Genomic DNA, 18235 nt, shown 5'->3' on the forward strand with positions numbered 1-18235 from the left:
AAAAATAAATAATATAAAATAAAATAATCAACCCAAAATAAAGAACAGGCAACAATTACCGTGCAGGCTACATTGTCCCGTATATCCTATTTTTATTATATTTTATAGATTGTTAATTAAAATTATTTCAAATATTCTACAAAAAGATAAAGCATTAAGTAAAATAAAAAATTTTCTTAATATTTAATCTAAAATAATTGTTTTCACATCAAACCTTGTAATAAAATTGAGTAGGATAAGATAAATTTACCTTGAAAATAATTTCATGTTTTTTTCTTATTATTTTAATAGGAATTCGATGGATTTTACCAGATCGTAGCATGTTGAAGGTTTTAGCAGAAATTTATATAACAAAGAAAATCATATATATTAGCATGTACATGCATTAATTACATATGGCTACAAAACAAGATTCAAGGAACTTTAGGATATTGTAAATCAAATATTGTTTTGAGCTATTTATTCTTCATAATTACTCTTTTTATCCAACAGGATTTTATAGCAAGCCCTTCTGCAACATCATTACTTCTTATTTTGTATAATTAATACGACGACAACCAACTCTTCCTCATTATTTCATCTTAATATGGTATCATCTCCCTACTTTGGTGGACTGGGTTCACTGTCCATAACCTCTTCTATCCCTTTGCTCTTTACAGTTTCAGCCTGGCAACATCCTGATGCGCACCTGGGCTGACCACACTCAGCACAAGTCCCACCGCAACCCTGACGGCAACACTCCCCACTCTCACATCCCGACTGTCCTGGCATTAGTGGGATTTGTGGGACTTGTGGGATCTGTGGGATTAGTGGAATTTGTGGGATTTGTGGGATCTGGGGGATCTGTGGAATTCTTGGGATTTCTGGAATTTGAGGAAATGGTAGAACGAAACCACCAGGATTACAATTACCGGAACATCCAGAAGAACAACATTTTTCAGGACCACCTTCAAAACCAAAACCAAGAGTACCAATTTCGGAACCTTTTGGGACAACATGATCTTCGTGAATGCCAACACCGGGTCCATTGAACTCGGTAGGGTTGAGTGCATCAATGGGAGGAATAGCTTCCATGTTTTTGAGGTCATCATTGGGCTGTTCCTGGAGCAACCTAACACCCGAACTGAAGCTTACAGATAAAAACACCGACAGAATTAAGATTGCAGATTTTATTACAGACGCCATCTTTTTTTTTCTTTTTAAATCTTTCAATGATCCAATAAACGAAGGGATATAAGTAGTTTTATAGGGCCTAAAATGGGTGTGGATAGAAGAAGAAGTGGGGCAAAGAAAAGCGAGAAAAATGCTGAGTGTATTAGTTTGGTTTTGCTTTCTTGTAATCCGGGATCATGGATTGCATGAGTAGGGATATACTTGTTTTTCCTGCATAACCAATCTAAACACTAGCAATAAAACACACTATCCCAGCCTGCCTTGCCTTCTTGTAGCCTTCTTGCCTTCTTGTCCCGGAGGGATTCATTTACGTCAATTAAAACTAATTGGATTAATTTGGGAGATATAGAAAGTAATGGTGACGATCAGGTTAATTATTTTTGCAGTGAGATGGGTAGTGGTGAGATTAAAAATAGTGGTGAAATATGTGTTTGGATTCTGCTGAGGAGAGTCAACTTCTTCGAGAAAAGTCTTCAAAGTATTATCCTCCGAGCAATCGACAAAGCCCACAATAATTGTAGGCATTGTCCTGGGGTCCAAGTTTTATCTCCCAACTCTGCGAAGAGCTTTAAGGATTCACGGAGTGTGAGTGCCTTGGTTGGTGGAGAGAATATATATGTACCTGAAGAACACGTAAATAATTAATCAATGAAGTCGTGCATGATGTGGATTCGACAAAACTCGAATCATCTAGGGCCACGGACGATACCTTTGATTGTTGAGGGCTTAATCAACTACCCAGTGAACGACATTTTAAGGATTTTTTCTGAATAAATCGACCCCTCTCAACAGATTCAATCACAACGATGATAATAAGATGAATTATAATATATAAAAAAAAGATAAAATTACCATTAAAGACATAAGATAAAATTACCATTAAAGACATCTACTTGAACTTATATCTAATAAAAGTTTTATAATATTTAACATTTACAAAATTAATAAATGATTAAAGATTAATACATTTTGTAATACCTAAATTTTGCCCGGCCTTTTAAATAATAAAAAATAATGTCCAGCATTTTTACAGTCCAAATTACAATGGGCTTATGTGGCCCAAAACCAAAAATGAACAGAGGCCCAAAAGCAAGGGCCCAACATGAAATCAGAAACCCTAGGGTTTATGGGATAAGTCTCACGCCGCAACCATGCCTCCGGATCTCCGTGATCTTCACCTGCAAGGAAACAAAACAACAAGGAAAGAAATAATCAGCAAAGATAGGAAAGAAAATCAAGGATTTCGAAATCAAATCAAACAGATCCAGCAGATTTATTTCTTTTTTATTTTTATTATTTCGGCTATAAAATAGCCATTGAAATACTGTAATCAGGGATGAAAAATCAATAAAAAAGAGGACTATTATTTTCACAGCAAAGTCGAATATTCAAAATAGAGAGTAAAACTGATCAAACGGTTGAGATTTACAGCTTTTATTTTTATTTTTTACAAACAAATAATATAAGAGAGAAAAACGGAAAGAACGAGGGTAAAAAAGAGGTTTACCTTGCGACGCCTCTAGATCTGCGCGAAGAAAGCCAACAAGCCTCTTTGGGGTGCGGCTCCAACCACCATTCGCGGTGGTTTTGCAACGACGGCGCAAAGGCACAGAAGCTAGGGCCGAAACCCTAGCAAAGAAAGCAAAGAGATTTTTTTTCTGGTTACAAATGATCTTTTCATTTTTTAAAAAAAAATTTCAGTTTAAATAAAAACACCGAAACGGCGCCGTATCGTTAAGGCAGGATCCGCGCGTTGACCCGACCCGCAGGTAGGATCCGCGCGTTCCTGCCCTAAAGGGGTAATTTGCGCATTTGGTCCTCCCTTCTTGCTATATTGTTTAATTAAGTTTCTCTCTTCTTTTAAAATTGGGCCTAGAAATTTTACCGTTAGGGCATTTTAGCCCACATTGCTGCACACCGTTTAGGGGAAATGGATTATTTCCATTTAGGACCCTCATATAATGCGCGCATCGCAATTCGGCCCTCCATTTTGTTTTAATTACGTTTTCTTTGCAATTCATTTAATTTTTTTAAGAAAATTATTATTTATTATCATTATTATTATTTTTATATTCATGCGCATGCATCGTTTTTTATGTAATATATTATTTTATATATGGATGCTTATATATATTTTATACATATGTTTTTGTTTTTTATTTTATTTTCTAACTTTTATATACATATATATACTTTTATATTTAGTTTCAAAATATTTTTTTTGTAAATATATATGTACATATATATATTTGTAATTTTAGTACATCTTTTGTGACTTACATATATTTTTATATTTTTCTTATGTTCATAAGTGTATTTTTTTTATATTCATATTAATGTATATATTATGTGCCTTTTATTCTTTATATTTTGTTAATTTTGATTATTAATTCATGTTTTCGTTTATATGTTAAAAAAGAATGTTTTTTATTTGTTTGATATTTTGCATGTGATTATTTTTATTATGTATATTAATTTCGCTTATTGATTTATTTATATTAATGATATGTCATTGATGTATTTATTATTGTTGTATTTATTATTATAGCATTTGTACGTACAATATAACGTTACATCATCTTTTACTCAAATTTAAAAATAGAAAATTTTCAAAATTGAGATAATGCTCGTATTTAGGATTTTCAAGGAAATTGAGCCCTAACGTATTGGGTTCCGATTTTCTTCGTTAAATCTAACGATCGAGCATTTCTCTTTAATCAAAAAATAAAAACTCATTATTGGGAATTCAACACGTTGTGTCCTAACGTATTGGATGTGACGCATTGATTTCTCGAAATGGAGATTTTTTAAAAATAATAAAGGAAATATTCCGAGTTTGGGATTTTAAAGGAATTGTGCCCTAACGTATTGGGTGTGATTTCTTAAATCTTGGATAAGTGGATGTTCTTTTAAAGTAAAGGAAATATTCCAAGTTTGGGATTCTAAAGGAATCGTGCCCTAACGTATTGGGTGTGATTTCTTAAATCTTGGATAAGTGGATGTTCTTTTAAAGTTTTATTGTACAAGTATTTTGGCCCGATTCATTTTGGGGAAAATTAGAATGCTGTGCCCTAACGCATTGGGTGTGGTATCTTCTTTCTCTGAAATAATAAGAGTCTTAATACGTAGCCTTTTAAGTTTTGCTAAGGATTACGTTTTTTCCAAATTCTCGACCTTAAGACACTAATTAATTAACTATGTACTAATTTTGGGCGTTACGAGGGTGCTAATCCTTCCTCGTACGCAACTGACTCCCGGATCCGTTTTTCTAAAACTCGTAGACCAAAGCCGTTTTTTAGGTGATCCAATCACACTTCAATAAAAGATTGGTGGCGACTCCCATTTATTTTATTTTTTTTAAAGTCGACAACCTAAAATTTTTGTTTTTTTTTAAAATGGTTTCGACACATTTATATTCATGTCTAATAATAATTTTATTAATAAGTAATTAAAACTTGAGAAAAATTCAAAATTTTATTTAATATTTTAAAATTAATTATATATTTAACTATAATTGTTCAATTATTATTACTTTAAATATATAGTTATATATTTTATTATCTTATGTTTATATTTATCTATTTTTAATTATTTACTGTTATATTATAAATTTTATATATGAACTTTTTATATTTTAGTCATCATTAGATTGTTTTATTCCATTCATTAAAGAAGTACAAAAAGAGATACATAAGCTGCAAATGCAACTTTCACATTTCAACTGGATCAATACAGATTAGTGAGAACGGCACGACTTCACCCTTCCACTGCACCACAGTTTTATCATCCAAATGCAATTTCGTGCTGTGATTGCACAAATTTCAATATCAATCGCATTGCACTAGCATTAATCAAGTATCCAAAGGAACCCTTAGTTTCACACTTTTTTTAACCATTGGATAAAAATAAATACAAGATTGAGATTAAGTTAAGACTTCCTTTTCTTTTCCCTTTTTTTTTAACATTAAAACTGTTAAGTAATGTGATGCCATCACTACCGGATCCAATCAAAGTCTAAAGAAATTTAGATGCATTAATACATGTATAGAAAATTAATAGTAACTTGCAACAATTATATAAGGGTTATAAGTGATGAAACCATTGTAAGAAAGAGAGAATGTGTCGGAATGAACCAAAATAAAATAAAAATTCATTTCATATTGAGTGTCTCTTCCCTTCATCATCTTTAAAATTCTCCCCAACAAAGTTGTATCAGATCTAGAGATCTTTACAACGTGAGAGAGTGTATGAAAATAAAATCGGTTATGACTTTCACAAGCACAATCTATAGCAATGTCCAAGTTCTTATTTTCAAAGGTGAAAATTATGATTTTGGGGACGTCAAAATGGAGACACTATTCACTTACTTGCATGTCCTAGAGTTTGTCAAAAAGGGTTATGAAGTCTAGAAGGTGCTACAGAAGAACAACTTGAAGAATTAAAGAATAAGAAGATCACAAATGTCAAAGTTCTTAGGATGATCCAAAAAGGAGTCTCGAATGTCATATTTTTTAGAATCATGAGAGAAAAGAATATACAAAGAAGCTTGAGACATTCTACAACAAGAATTTGTAGGAGACACAAAGGTGAGAATTGTTAAACTCCAATCTCTCGAAAGAGATTTTTAGAATGAAAAAAAAATGAAAGGGCATGAAAGCATAAATGAGTATCATAATAGATTATCCGAGTTGGTGAATCAAATGAAGACACATTGAGAAACAATAGATAATCATAGAGTTGTAACACCCTTACCCTACCTGATCATCGAATCCGGGTAGAGAGTATCACAATTGAACTGGTTTGATCTAGAACTTTTAATCATATAATTTGACAAACTACTTTATTATTTTATTTCGAATGTTTCTTAAAATAGGAACCTTAACCTAAACTTAGTTTGAACCTAAACTCAATTTGACTACCTTGCACTTTTAAATTCTAAGAAAACCACTTAATTACAAAACATCTAACACCGGGGTGAAGCTTCTGAAGGTACCCTTCCTATGTGCATGACACCTTATTGGCGATGATCCTCGATCTAACACGGTCTGGCTTGGTCCCTCCGCAAGATCCTTACTCATCCGACAAATCCTGAAAGTTCAAAAGAACTTAATGATTTTCTTTACTGCATTACTCATAAATAGACCCTATCTTGCAAGGGTATTAAATGAAAAAAAATTAAATGTGATTAACTGCCTAATTGTATTAGGAACATTTCTCTTAATCTGGAATGGTGGACTCCAATTCATTTTCTAGGCTCGTCTCTTGCTAGGTAGATCGATAAACGATCTTCCCTTAGTCGATCCTATAACAATTTGACTGGTTTTGGTGATTTTTCAGATGTTTGGCAATAACTATAAACTCTATCCTTTCTTTACCTACATTCTTTCTTTCGCCATATACTTATTAGGTTGTCCTCCTAAACTCCCATCCTAAGAACCCTTTTGGTTATGACTTCCTTGGCGTACATTCCAAATTTGACTAGTCTTTGGCGGAATCCTTTTTCTTATGATAGACCCGAAGGACGTGCTAATGTCCCGTCAATTAGTTCAACTAAGGAGGACTCACGCCACTTTTACGGACTAAATTTCATTCTACCCTACACTTGAGTTGAAAATGTGGAATTAGTTCCTCGTAATTCGTCCTATTTGTGATACCTTGCTTTTAAGTTGTAACATGTCCGTCTATAGTGGACCATTTTGGTTTTTAGCATTCGACAGATTGTTATCTGAGCGACCATTCGAGTTTACAGTTTCTCTTTCATGATGGTTTCCTACGAAACTAACTCTATGACGGATATACTCGCAATGGATTCCCCTTAAAGAGGAATAGTCTTGACATACATATCTATCAATTGGATGATCCCTATTAAAACCTTATTTTTATCTTTAAATTCCAACTAACCTTTCTTTACTAATTAGACTATCTAGAGTATATACGTTTGTGTCTATTTGTATAAACTACGGTTTAATCGAAGCCTTATACTAGGAGTAAATATCTCGTTATCCTTCCAAGAATTTCTTCTAACATGTCGAATTTCTTTGGGCACTTTCTAATGGTTCTTAATGGTGGAACTTTTCCTCTGATCCATGGATAAATCCTGTTTTGTTTGCCTATATACAAGGCATTATTGGTACGACATTCCTATAATTGATTCTAACTAGTTTACCACCATATGTGGTACCGACTTCCTTGCTTACTGTTTTGGCAAGCTTTTCCTATTTCTAATGTTTTTGCCTTTTTCAACGAATTCTTCAAACCTATTGGCTAACTATCGCTTATCAGCACTTGTAATTTTCCTTACTTAGTTTTCCTATAATATGGTCCCGGCGAACTACCCCATTTTTATTGTCCCAACAGACTCTATTTGCTGCCATTGCCGAGCTATGATCTTACACATCATACCCATGTTTAATGTCATGGCAGACTCTACTAGTTATCATAGTCGAGCTGTGGTCTTATACCTTTAATGTCCTGTCGAACGACCCCGTGTTTACTGTCTTAGTAGATTACCTTGTGTTTACTATGCTGACAGGCTATATTAGTTGTCATAGCCGAGCTATGGTCTTACACTTTTAAACCTCTTTGAGGTGTCGCCCTGAAAGACCTTACCGTTGTCGCGGTGTCGTCCCATAGATCCTGTTGACTGCCATCGCGGTGTTGCTCTATAGAACCTATAAACCGTTGTCACGATATCACTCTAGCGAGCTAGTTGATATCATTTTGTCGTATATTTAACCTTGATGCTCGAACACCACAGTGTCCCCTTCGCAAGGCTCGGAGTTTCGCACATCACAGTTTGCACCCAGCATCATTGGACTACAGAATCTAATAGAAACTCCATTTCCATATCTATCTGTAAATTCCTTCATTTTTCCATTTCTAACCTTGATGCTTGAACACCGCAGTTCCCCCTCTGTAAGGCTCGAAGCTTCGTACACCACGATTTGCACCTAGCAACACTAGATTGTAGAATCTAACGAAAATCCCATTTCCATAATCCTAACTTCTTTTAATCCTTTAGTATTTCTCTCCCCATGCTCCACCATTATATCACACAATACTTTCATTTCAATAACGTATTATCATGAAATACGCTACCTTTTAGACACAATATCATAACTATTTCATGCATATCTAAGGGTGGGTTTGGATGGGTGGTGCGTTTACATGCAGGTAGTGTAAAAATAGTAGTGGCAGTGAGATTAGATACTGTAGCGATACTGTAGCATGAGACAAAAAGTAACTTAAACGCACCACACCCAATCGCCCATCCAAATCCACCCTAACTATGTTGTGAATACTCACATACCTAGGAATTTTTATACATGCTTCGCATTCACAATCAACAAATATCATGCATTATCATAGAACTCAACGCAGTTCATGTTAGACATACATCATTCTAGGAATGGAGTATAAAAACTCACATGTTACTTCTTTGCCTTATCAATTTAGCTTTTCCGAATGCCAAAGCTTTTATTCTCCTGATAGTTAAGCATGAAAACCAAAGTCATAAATTAAAATTAACATTCCACTTTAAAACTCAATTTTCTAGAAACCTACATAACCCCTTAAGGTTATGAAATTTCTCAACTTTATTTCTTAAATTTACGAACACCAAAGGACTTAAAACCTTACCAGCTCACTAGATTCTCTATTTTTCTAACTCAAACCCTATAATCACCGCTCTATGCAAAGCTTCTTGTAATTATCTATTCTTCAGAGTAGTGAAGAAGATGAAAAAGAGAAGAAAATTAAGTAGAATTGGGAAGAGTTCACCTTCGGAATTCATTTCTCAGCTATTTATAGCCCTCCACGTATAATTATCAACTCTATGAAAACCATCCATTGGTAATTATTTTGTCTCCATCTATCGAACCAGTTGGTTCTCATCCAACCATACCTAATTGGAACTCAACTATGTCCAAATTAGCCACTAAAATTTTCTAATTTTGCAATAGAAGCTGCTAACTTATAATTTCTTTCAATCTAACCCCTAATCATTCTTAGTTTCCAAACATTAAGGAAAATCGAGTGTGATAAGATTTTTTGATAAAATTATAATGAGCTTGATGGAAAAATTTAATCCCATGGGGGCTATTATTGAAAAAACTAAGGATCTGTCAACTATGATTGTTCAAGGGTTGATGGTTCACTAAAGTCTTATAAGCAAAGATTGTTACCTTGCTTAAAAAATTCCGTTGAGAGTTTATTTCAATCCAAGCTTACCATTGATTCCAATAATGGTGAGAAATCTCTAATGCAAAATAAACGCGAACTTTCTAGAAGTGGTAGTTTTAGAAGAGGCCAAGGTAGAGGAAGAAATTTACATGGACGAGGTAAAAGCAACAACAATGGTGGATGATGCAATAACGATGGATATAATGAATGGTATGAAATTGGTAAAAAGAATAAGCATGAAGAAAATGATTTTTGGTATAGAAGCAAGCCACAATGCTACAATTGCAAGAAGTTCAGACATGTACAAAAAGATTGTCGTCTTAGCAATCAACAACAGTTAGCATTTACTAAAAAAGAAAAGAATGATGGAAATCTATTTTTTGCTTGTCGTAAAGTGTCTGAGTAGCAAAAGAATGTTTGGTATTTGGATAGCAACTGCAGCAACTACATGACAAGGAAATAAAAAAGCTTTTCTCAACAAGGACTCCATATTTCACTTAAAGATGAAATTGGGTAATGATGAATATGTTGAATTTCAAGGCAAAGGCAACATTGGAGTCCAAATGAGGCAAGGTAGTAAGGTTATCTAGCATTAGATGAAAATTTGTTACACATTGGACAACTTTTAGAGCATGATTATTATCTATCCTTTGATAATAGAAAGTGTAAAATCATTGATTCAAAAGAGAAAAAATATTGCTACAATCAAAATGACTAATAATAGAAGCTTTCCATGTTTTTTTAGTATCGGAAGAATTTTAGCTTTATGGCCAAAGAAGAAAATAACTATTTTTTGTGGCACAAGAGACTTGGGCGTTTGAACTACAAAGGTCTCAAGTTGCTTGCTTAAAAGAATATGGTGCACGAATTGCCAACAATTGAAGAAAAATTCGGTGTGTGTGTAAAGGTTGTGTGTGGTCTTATGAAAACTCTATCTCATGCTCAAAATAGGCACTTTATTTTATTTATTGATGATTTAACTCATATGACATGGGTGTATTTCATGAAACAAAAATATGAACTATTCACAATATTTAAAAAGTTTAAAACTCTTGTTGAGAAACAATATGACAGGTTCTAATATATGCAGGGATAGGGTGAAATTTATTAAAATTAATTCAACAAAGTTGCCAATTTTCAAAATTGAAAGATCAGTTGACTTGCGACGGTTTTTTGGATGGGATCTAAGCATTTTTGGGCTGAGATGTCTATATAGCATTTGAAGAGCTATCTCTTACACCATGTTTGGTTGGGTGTATTGGCTATGCCAATACACCCCTAATCGGTGGGCCCCACTTATTACGCCTCTAATCCGTTGTTTGGTTCAATGTATTGCTATTACGGGGCTAAACCATTACTGACCTAATCGGTGAAATCCACCGATTTCTAATCCCTTCCTTGAGCTCAGTTTAGGCGCTGCTTCAGTTTTGGTCCCTGTTTTACCCTCCCCATTCCTGCTTTTGTTTTACCCAAAATCCACTTCTTTTGTTTCTTCCTTCTAGCTTTCTTCTCCACTCTCATCATCATCTTCTCTTTCTCTTTTTTACCTCTCTTTGGCGTCACAATTGGACTTAGAACACCGATCAGAAAGCACCCTCCATCTCACATTTTCCGTTCCTCTCTACCGACGAAACTGGTGAAGTTTTTACTGTTTGTTCATGAGAACCGATAAAGAAGATACAGCCGTCTTCCTAGATCGTGCTTCTCGATCAACCAGAGGGAGAAGGTGAATGTTCAACCTAAATTAAGATAGGATTCCTATCGCAGAAATTGCAACAAGAGATACAGGCTAAGCCAGAGGCTTATCCCTTTCAAGAGGTACATAACTTTCTTCCTTTACAGGTTTTTAATCAACACTTGTAGAGTTGAAGTGTGCAATCCTGAAATAAAATGAAGAGGCTTTATATTGTTTGATGTACCTTTATTTTTGTATTTGGGGTTAAATGCTAGTTCTCTTTTGCAGATTCTGTATTGCAACATTGGAAATCCTCAGTCTCTTGGTCAGAAGTCAATAACCTTTTTCTGAGAGGTTGGTTTTGTTACTAGATGATATTGATTACCATGAGGTTGTGTCATTGTGAATGAATCAATTCTAAATAGGATATCTCTACTATAAGTTCTTGCATTGTGCGACCATCCAGCCATTTTGGCCAAAAGTGAAACACAGGCTTTATTCAGGTATTGAGATTTAATATTATCCATTAGCTTTGCTGTTTCTTCTGTTAAATTTCTAGATTTCTTCTGAGAAAACTTTAACAGCTTCTATTGAGCCATGTGAAAGTTTAAACATATAGAGATGTTCTCTTCATCTAGCCTAGAATACTTTGGCAGATTACCAGTTTTTCTTTTACAGTCATTCCTTTGTCTCATGTAATTTGGTTCATGGGTTGTTGCAGTGCGGACTCCATAGAGCAGGCTAGGAAAATTCTTGATCAAATTCCAGGAAGAGCAACTGGTGCATACAGTCACAGCCAAGTTCTGATCATTGCTTATATCTTAGAATTTTGACAACTTGTTATTATTATTGGAAATCAATTTATGCTTGCATATTATTCACATCAGGGAATTAAGGGATTACGTGATACTATTGCTGCTGCAATCGAGGCTCGTGATGGTTTTCCTGCTGATCCAAATGATATTTTCATGACAGATGGTGCCAGCCCTGCAGTAAGTTTCCATCTCAAACTTTCTTGTTACATGTTTCATGAGTTCCTCACGAAAGCATGCATGACAGATTGGATTTTTCTTCCTTGTTTCCATGTGCATATGATGATGCAGTCACTGATAAAATCTGAGAAAGATGGAATTCTCTGTCCCATCCCTCAGTATCCTTTATACTCCGCTTCAATTGTGCTGCATGGTGGAACTTTGGTATGCATATAATAACTTAAAGCATTATTTAGTATTTAGTTATTTGTAAGCTGTCTTTAATTATCTGTTAGTGAAGTAAGTACTCACTTTTTGCTTCATTGACCAAGCTTTAACTGACCTATATCAAGTTGCGTTATGTTTCTTGAGGATTACTTCTTAGCTGTCTTTCCCGGTAGAACTTGTTAAATGATTGGTAATAGAGATTTCCTTTAACCGTCTAACCATTTTTTGATCGGCCAGTTGTTGTAATTACAACTTTCTTTTAGATTTTACAGGTTTCCTACTATCTTGATGAAGCTACAGGATGGGGTTTGGAAGTATCTGAGCTTAAGAAACAACTGCAGGAAGCCAAGTCTAATGGCATCACTGTTAGGGCCTTGGTTGTAATAAATCCAGGCAACCCAACAAGACAGGTATCAATGAAATGCTTTCAGAAAAGTATATTATAAATGAAAAAGGTTCCTGCAATTTCATTTTTCTCATTTTGATTGCAGGTTCTTGCTGAGGAAAACCAGAAGGCAATCGTGGAGTTCTGCAAGGAAGAAGGTCTTGTTTTGCTAGTAGATGAGGTAGGTTGATTTGCATATGTTCTTGCTTTACCATTCGTTAACAATGACTTCGCTTTCCCAAGGACAAGTTTGCACTGACCTTGATAACGACCTTGGTTTCACAGGTTTACCAGGAGAATGTTTATGTTCCTGAAAAGAAATTCCACTCTTTTAAGAAGGTTGCCTGATCTATGGGTTACGGCGAGAAGGATATACACTTGGTATCTTTTCAGTCGGTCTCGAAAGGTAACATTGGTTTATCTTATTTCTATTATTTCATTTATGGAATGTGAATGAGCTTATACAAAGTTTGGAATTCTGACACAGAATATAAACTCTTTTACTGTCTCTAGGGTATTATGGAGAGTGTGGAAAAAGGGGAGGTTACATGGAGGTTACTGGGTTTGGTGCTGATGTGAGGGAGCATATATACAAATTAGCATCTGTGAATCTGTGTTCTAACATCACTGGTCAAATTCTTGCTAGTCTTGTCATGAGTCCACCTAAGGTTATATCTTTTGCCATTTAAAGCCAGTTATCTGTTTGTATTCAAATGACATTGGATGTATGACATAGGACTAAATAGATTTTGAGCTTTGACAAGCTGCTTATAAGCATTGTTTCTTATAGAAGAAACACATTATTGGAGAACGCTTTTGAATCTCCCAACTATTGGATTTGGGTTTCTTTTTGACAATCTGTTTATTGTGCTTTTGTTTAGATGATGAGAAAGGAAAGTCAAGAATTATATTTACTCGTTAAGTTAAATGAAGATAAAAAATAAAAATTCAATATAAATTTAAAATAAGAGTTTAACTAAAAAATAAGAGTTAGTGGCAAAAATTAATAAAATTTAAATTTAGTGGTAAAATTTAAAAATTAAGTTACAAATTTACTCATATTTTTTTTTAAAAATAACGGCAAATATAAATAAAAATAAAGTACAGTGACAAATTTTAATATTTATCTATAGTATGATGATAAATTCGCACTTTAATATTTTTTAAGAAAACAATATTTGAATTTTTTAGAATGGTACCGTAAAAAAATTTTAATAGTTTTTTAAAACATAATTATTGTGCCAGCTATTTTAAAATTTTTACCAAACACAATTTTTAACATTTTTAGATAATTTGGTAAGAAATTAACTGTATTCTAATTATTAAATAATATGGTAATTTAAAATAATTTTAGTACAAGATCATATATATCTAATATAATTAATCGTCATTAATTTGAATTTATATTAAATAAGTAATTGAAATTATATATTTTATTAAATTATATTTAATAATAATTATGTTAAATTATATTTTATAGTATTATATATTATGATTTTAGGAAATTCATATAAGAATATTTAATATTAAGAATTTTATTAAATTATATATTTTTATTAAATTATATTTAATAATAATTATGTTAAATTATATTTTATAGTATTATATATTATGATTTTAGAAAATTCATATAAGAATATTTAATATTAAGAATTTTATTAAATCATATATTTTAATTAAAATATATTTAATATTAATTATTTCAAATTATATTTTATAGTATCATATATTATGATTTGAGTAAATTCATATAAGAATATTGATTATTAAGAATTTTATTAAATTATATATTTTAATTAAAATATATTTAATAATAATTATGTTAAAATATGATTAAATTATTTATTACTGATATTAATAATCTTATTAAAATTTAATAACAATAACAATAATCATTTATCTAAACAAATTTCTGCTAAGGGTATTCTAGTCATTTTAGTTTTTTCCCTTATGCTATTACACCTCCATTCCATTCAACCAAACACAAGAATACTATTACGCCTATATTCCATTACATTCAACCAAACAATTGATTTGCTATTACGCCTCTATTCCATTACGTCTCTATTCCATTACACCTCTATTCCAATACAGCGAACCAAACGTGCTCTTAGTTTCGAAACGCACTTTAAATCACTCGATTTCAAGTTTGAGAGCTCAAGTTATGATCATTCTACCGAATACTATGTGAGCAGAATTTTTGGATGGGATTATTATGGGAAATTACGAGTTTTGGGCTTTAATTTGAGTTTAAATCATATAAGATTCGACTTAAGGCCTAATTTTGATTCTATATGAGCTCAATATTGTATCTATTAGGTTTTATTATTTTATTATTAATTTATTCTCAATTTTAGGATATTTTTAAATATTTAAAGTTGTTTAGGAGTTTTATGTTTCTTAGTTAATAAAAAAGTTTAGTTCTACTAAAACTACTTATTGTCTAGATTAATTAGAGTTTCATTATATTTAAAGTTTTATTTGAATGTAAGAAAAACACTGTTGGTGTAATCGTTGGAGCAGCTGTTGGGTTTTAAAAGCTCGATTCTTATTGGTTGCAAGCCAAGAAGAGTAGCGTGGCCTGCTAGTTTTACGGCAGCTAAAGATCCAATTAAGTTTATTTTGTTCTTAATTATAATGATGAACATATTTTGTTTGTCAAATGCTAATTATGATTGCTGAATTTGACTGTAAATATAAATTATATAATTATATTTGGTTTAATTCTTTTCTTTTTCCATGTTTTAAGTTGGTAAGGGTGTGCTCGATGGCGCCATATCGAATTTTAATCATAAAACCTCACCTAATCACTAAATGAATTAGATTTGATTATAATCTTATATATATTCAGTTATACTGGAGAGAGACCAGATTTATAAATAATAAAGATTCATCTGGGAAGGCAAAACACATAGCTTTCTATTCTCCAAAATGATGATATAACGTGATACGTCAACTAATCTTTATACCATTAACGGTAATTAACGACTCAAACCAAAATATAATATAAGTCACTGAATTTATAGTTTGAGACATTAATATCCATATCATGAGTTTTTAAAATTCAATGATTAAATGATTAAAATATAATTTAAATCATACTTTACGTCACTAAATTTATAGTTTAACTTTAAAAAATTGCTACAAATAATTTCATTATTTCATGGGTAAATTATATCATTAGTCATCAAAATATGAGTAAGTTTTTGTTTTGGTCACTTAACTAAAAAAGTTACAATTTGGCCACTAAACTATTTAAAAATTTTCATTTAAGTCACTAAACTATTTAAAAGTTTTTATTTAAGTCACTAGGCTATTAAGTTTTTTTTTTTTAAGTTTCACCTGTGAGCTCCAAGTGATGATTTGATGATCGGTACAGTGGATCAATACTTATCGATGAGTAGAAGTGCATACCTTAGATCCAAGTCAAATTGACAGTCAATGTCGGAGATCAAAGAAAAAAACTGAATTTTGGTTTGCAAATTTATGACGTCTAAAGTTGTTTTATGAAAAAAAATTGAACTGTAGAAGATAAGCAAAAAGAGAGCTTTCAATTGGTGCAAGCAATACGAATAGAAAAAGGCATATAGCACCAATTTTAACAATCCAATTACTTAAATGAAATTTTTCAATGGTTTACTGACAAAATTATATCTTTTTTAAGTTAAGTGACCAAAACGAAAACTTACCCATAATTTATTGACTAATGGTGTACTTTACCCTGTTACTTTTAAGTTTTAACAATTAATTGGAGGTAATACCAATTAGTCCAAAAAAAAACTGAAAGCTGGCATTGGTAGGGGAGCATATCTTCCGGAAAGATGATAACAGAGGTGATTAAACTACTGGAAAAATCAAGTTAAAAAAATAGTTTTCAGTTACAGCGAAAGTTTAAAAGTTTTAAAAACTGAGCCGGTTTGTAATATTTATAGCAACAAACCTTTTTCCTGAAAAATTACTGTGCTTTAAGCGAGACGAATTTAAATATTTCTTGGCTTTCAATAGAACAAACTTCTCCGCTATCCTCGTACCCTGAATTGTGTCGAATGTAGGCTCAAGCAACACGAACCAAACACAAAACAAGAAACGATTTAATTACTTTCAGTAGGAAAGTAGTTCTCTTAAATAAAAACTCCTAGAAATTATAATTCCCAAAAAATAAAATTTTTCTTAGAAAATAAATTTCTACTATTTTTTAGAAAAATAATAATATATAAAATTAATGTGTAAATAATTCTACCAATGCCATCTATATTTAGGAAGGGGGTAGGAGAATCCTGATTGAATAAGAATAACACAAGTAATATTTATTTAATAAAAAAACTCCTGTAGTCTAACTAGGAGAGAAATGGGTAACACACCCTAGATAATAACACTAGGGTTGTTGTCTCTCACGTGTAATATGAGGGGTTTTGGGTCTCTCCAGTATTGGGTCCAATTATATGTGTTTTCCGATACTTTATTATTTAATCTAACCTAATATTTGTTTTCTATTTTTCCAAAATAAATATTATATTATTTAATTGATTAAATTAATCACATTAACTAAATTTATTTTTCAATTAAATATTTTTCTCAACCAATTCTAACTTCATTAAAGTCATGATAACTTTACCGTAAAAGAATCTATGAGGAAATATATTTAATTTTCATATTCAACAGATTAATAATGACTAATTAATTTAATTTCATGTTTGAACATAAATTATTTAATTTCAATTAATTAAATAATAATTCAAAAACATTAAATTAATCCTTAAGTCATGTTTGTACCTAGCCAGAAAACACCTTAATTTTTTAATGCGACTCATTTCTTTAACTTCATCATTTCCATTTATTTCTATTCATTTGGTTCTACATTTAATTCATTTTTTATTTTAATGAGCTACCGATTGGACATATATTGTCTCACCCCAAGTTTCAGAATCTGTATCTTGACTGGTTGACGTAGTAGTGTAATCTTGTAAGTTAGTCCGTCTAATAAGCAAGATTAGACTGTTTTTGGGGAAAACCGTTCAGCGAATTATTTCGTTGATATCTGCCATCTAGCATACTTTTGTGTCTTTAGTTTTGGCAAAGTCCTGCATTGGCAAGTTCTCCTGTGTGTGAACACGCTAGTGTTTGGTTCTTTTATAGTTAAGATAATTGGTCAATAGTTTAACCGGGATAGGTGGGACACTTATTAGAGATGTGTTAAACTCTTAGTAAAGAATGTGTCATTTTGCACGACACTTATAGAACCTCGTTAATGGTGTTTTATTAGTGGAACTGTGTCTGATTAGTGAAACTGTGTGTGATTAGTGGAATCGTATGTCCATGAAGAGTGATTAGGCAACCCGTTATAGTGGGATTACAGGCTATGCCTTATATAAATAGGATAAAGGCTTAATGGAGAAAGATTTTATTTTCTAGTTCTCAGTTCATCCTTGTTCTTTTAAATAGAAACCTAGTGTGTTCTTGCTTTGTAAAGAAGGTGTACCAGATAATGATAGAGTTGTAGGAACCGTTTATATAGGTTTCTATTGGAAGTCAGAATGAAGGAAACTTCCTTCGGGTTAATATTTGCTTGTTTTCGATTCTTGTTTTTACATTTAAAATTCAATTATTTTTGTGTTTAATGAA

The 18235-nt window shown here is 32.2% G+C and overlaps 1 pseudogene; it reads left to right on the top strand.

The window, feature by feature from the left end:
- The first annotated feature begins 1563 nt into the window (after positions 1 to 1563).
- LOC107919261 (alanine aminotransferase 1, mitochondrial-like) lies at positions 1564 to 13470 on the top strand (annotated as a pseudogene).
- Positions 13471 to 18235: the final 4765 nt, after the last annotated feature.

This window comes from Gossypium hirsutum, chromosome D13 (genome assembly GCF_007990345.1).
Source record: "Gossypium hirsutum isolate 1008001.06 chromosome D13, Gossypium_hirsutum_v2.1, whole genome shotgun sequence".
Taxonomy (NCBI): domain Eukaryota; kingdom Viridiplantae; phylum Streptophyta; class Magnoliopsida; order Malvales; family Malvaceae; genus Gossypium; species Gossypium hirsutum.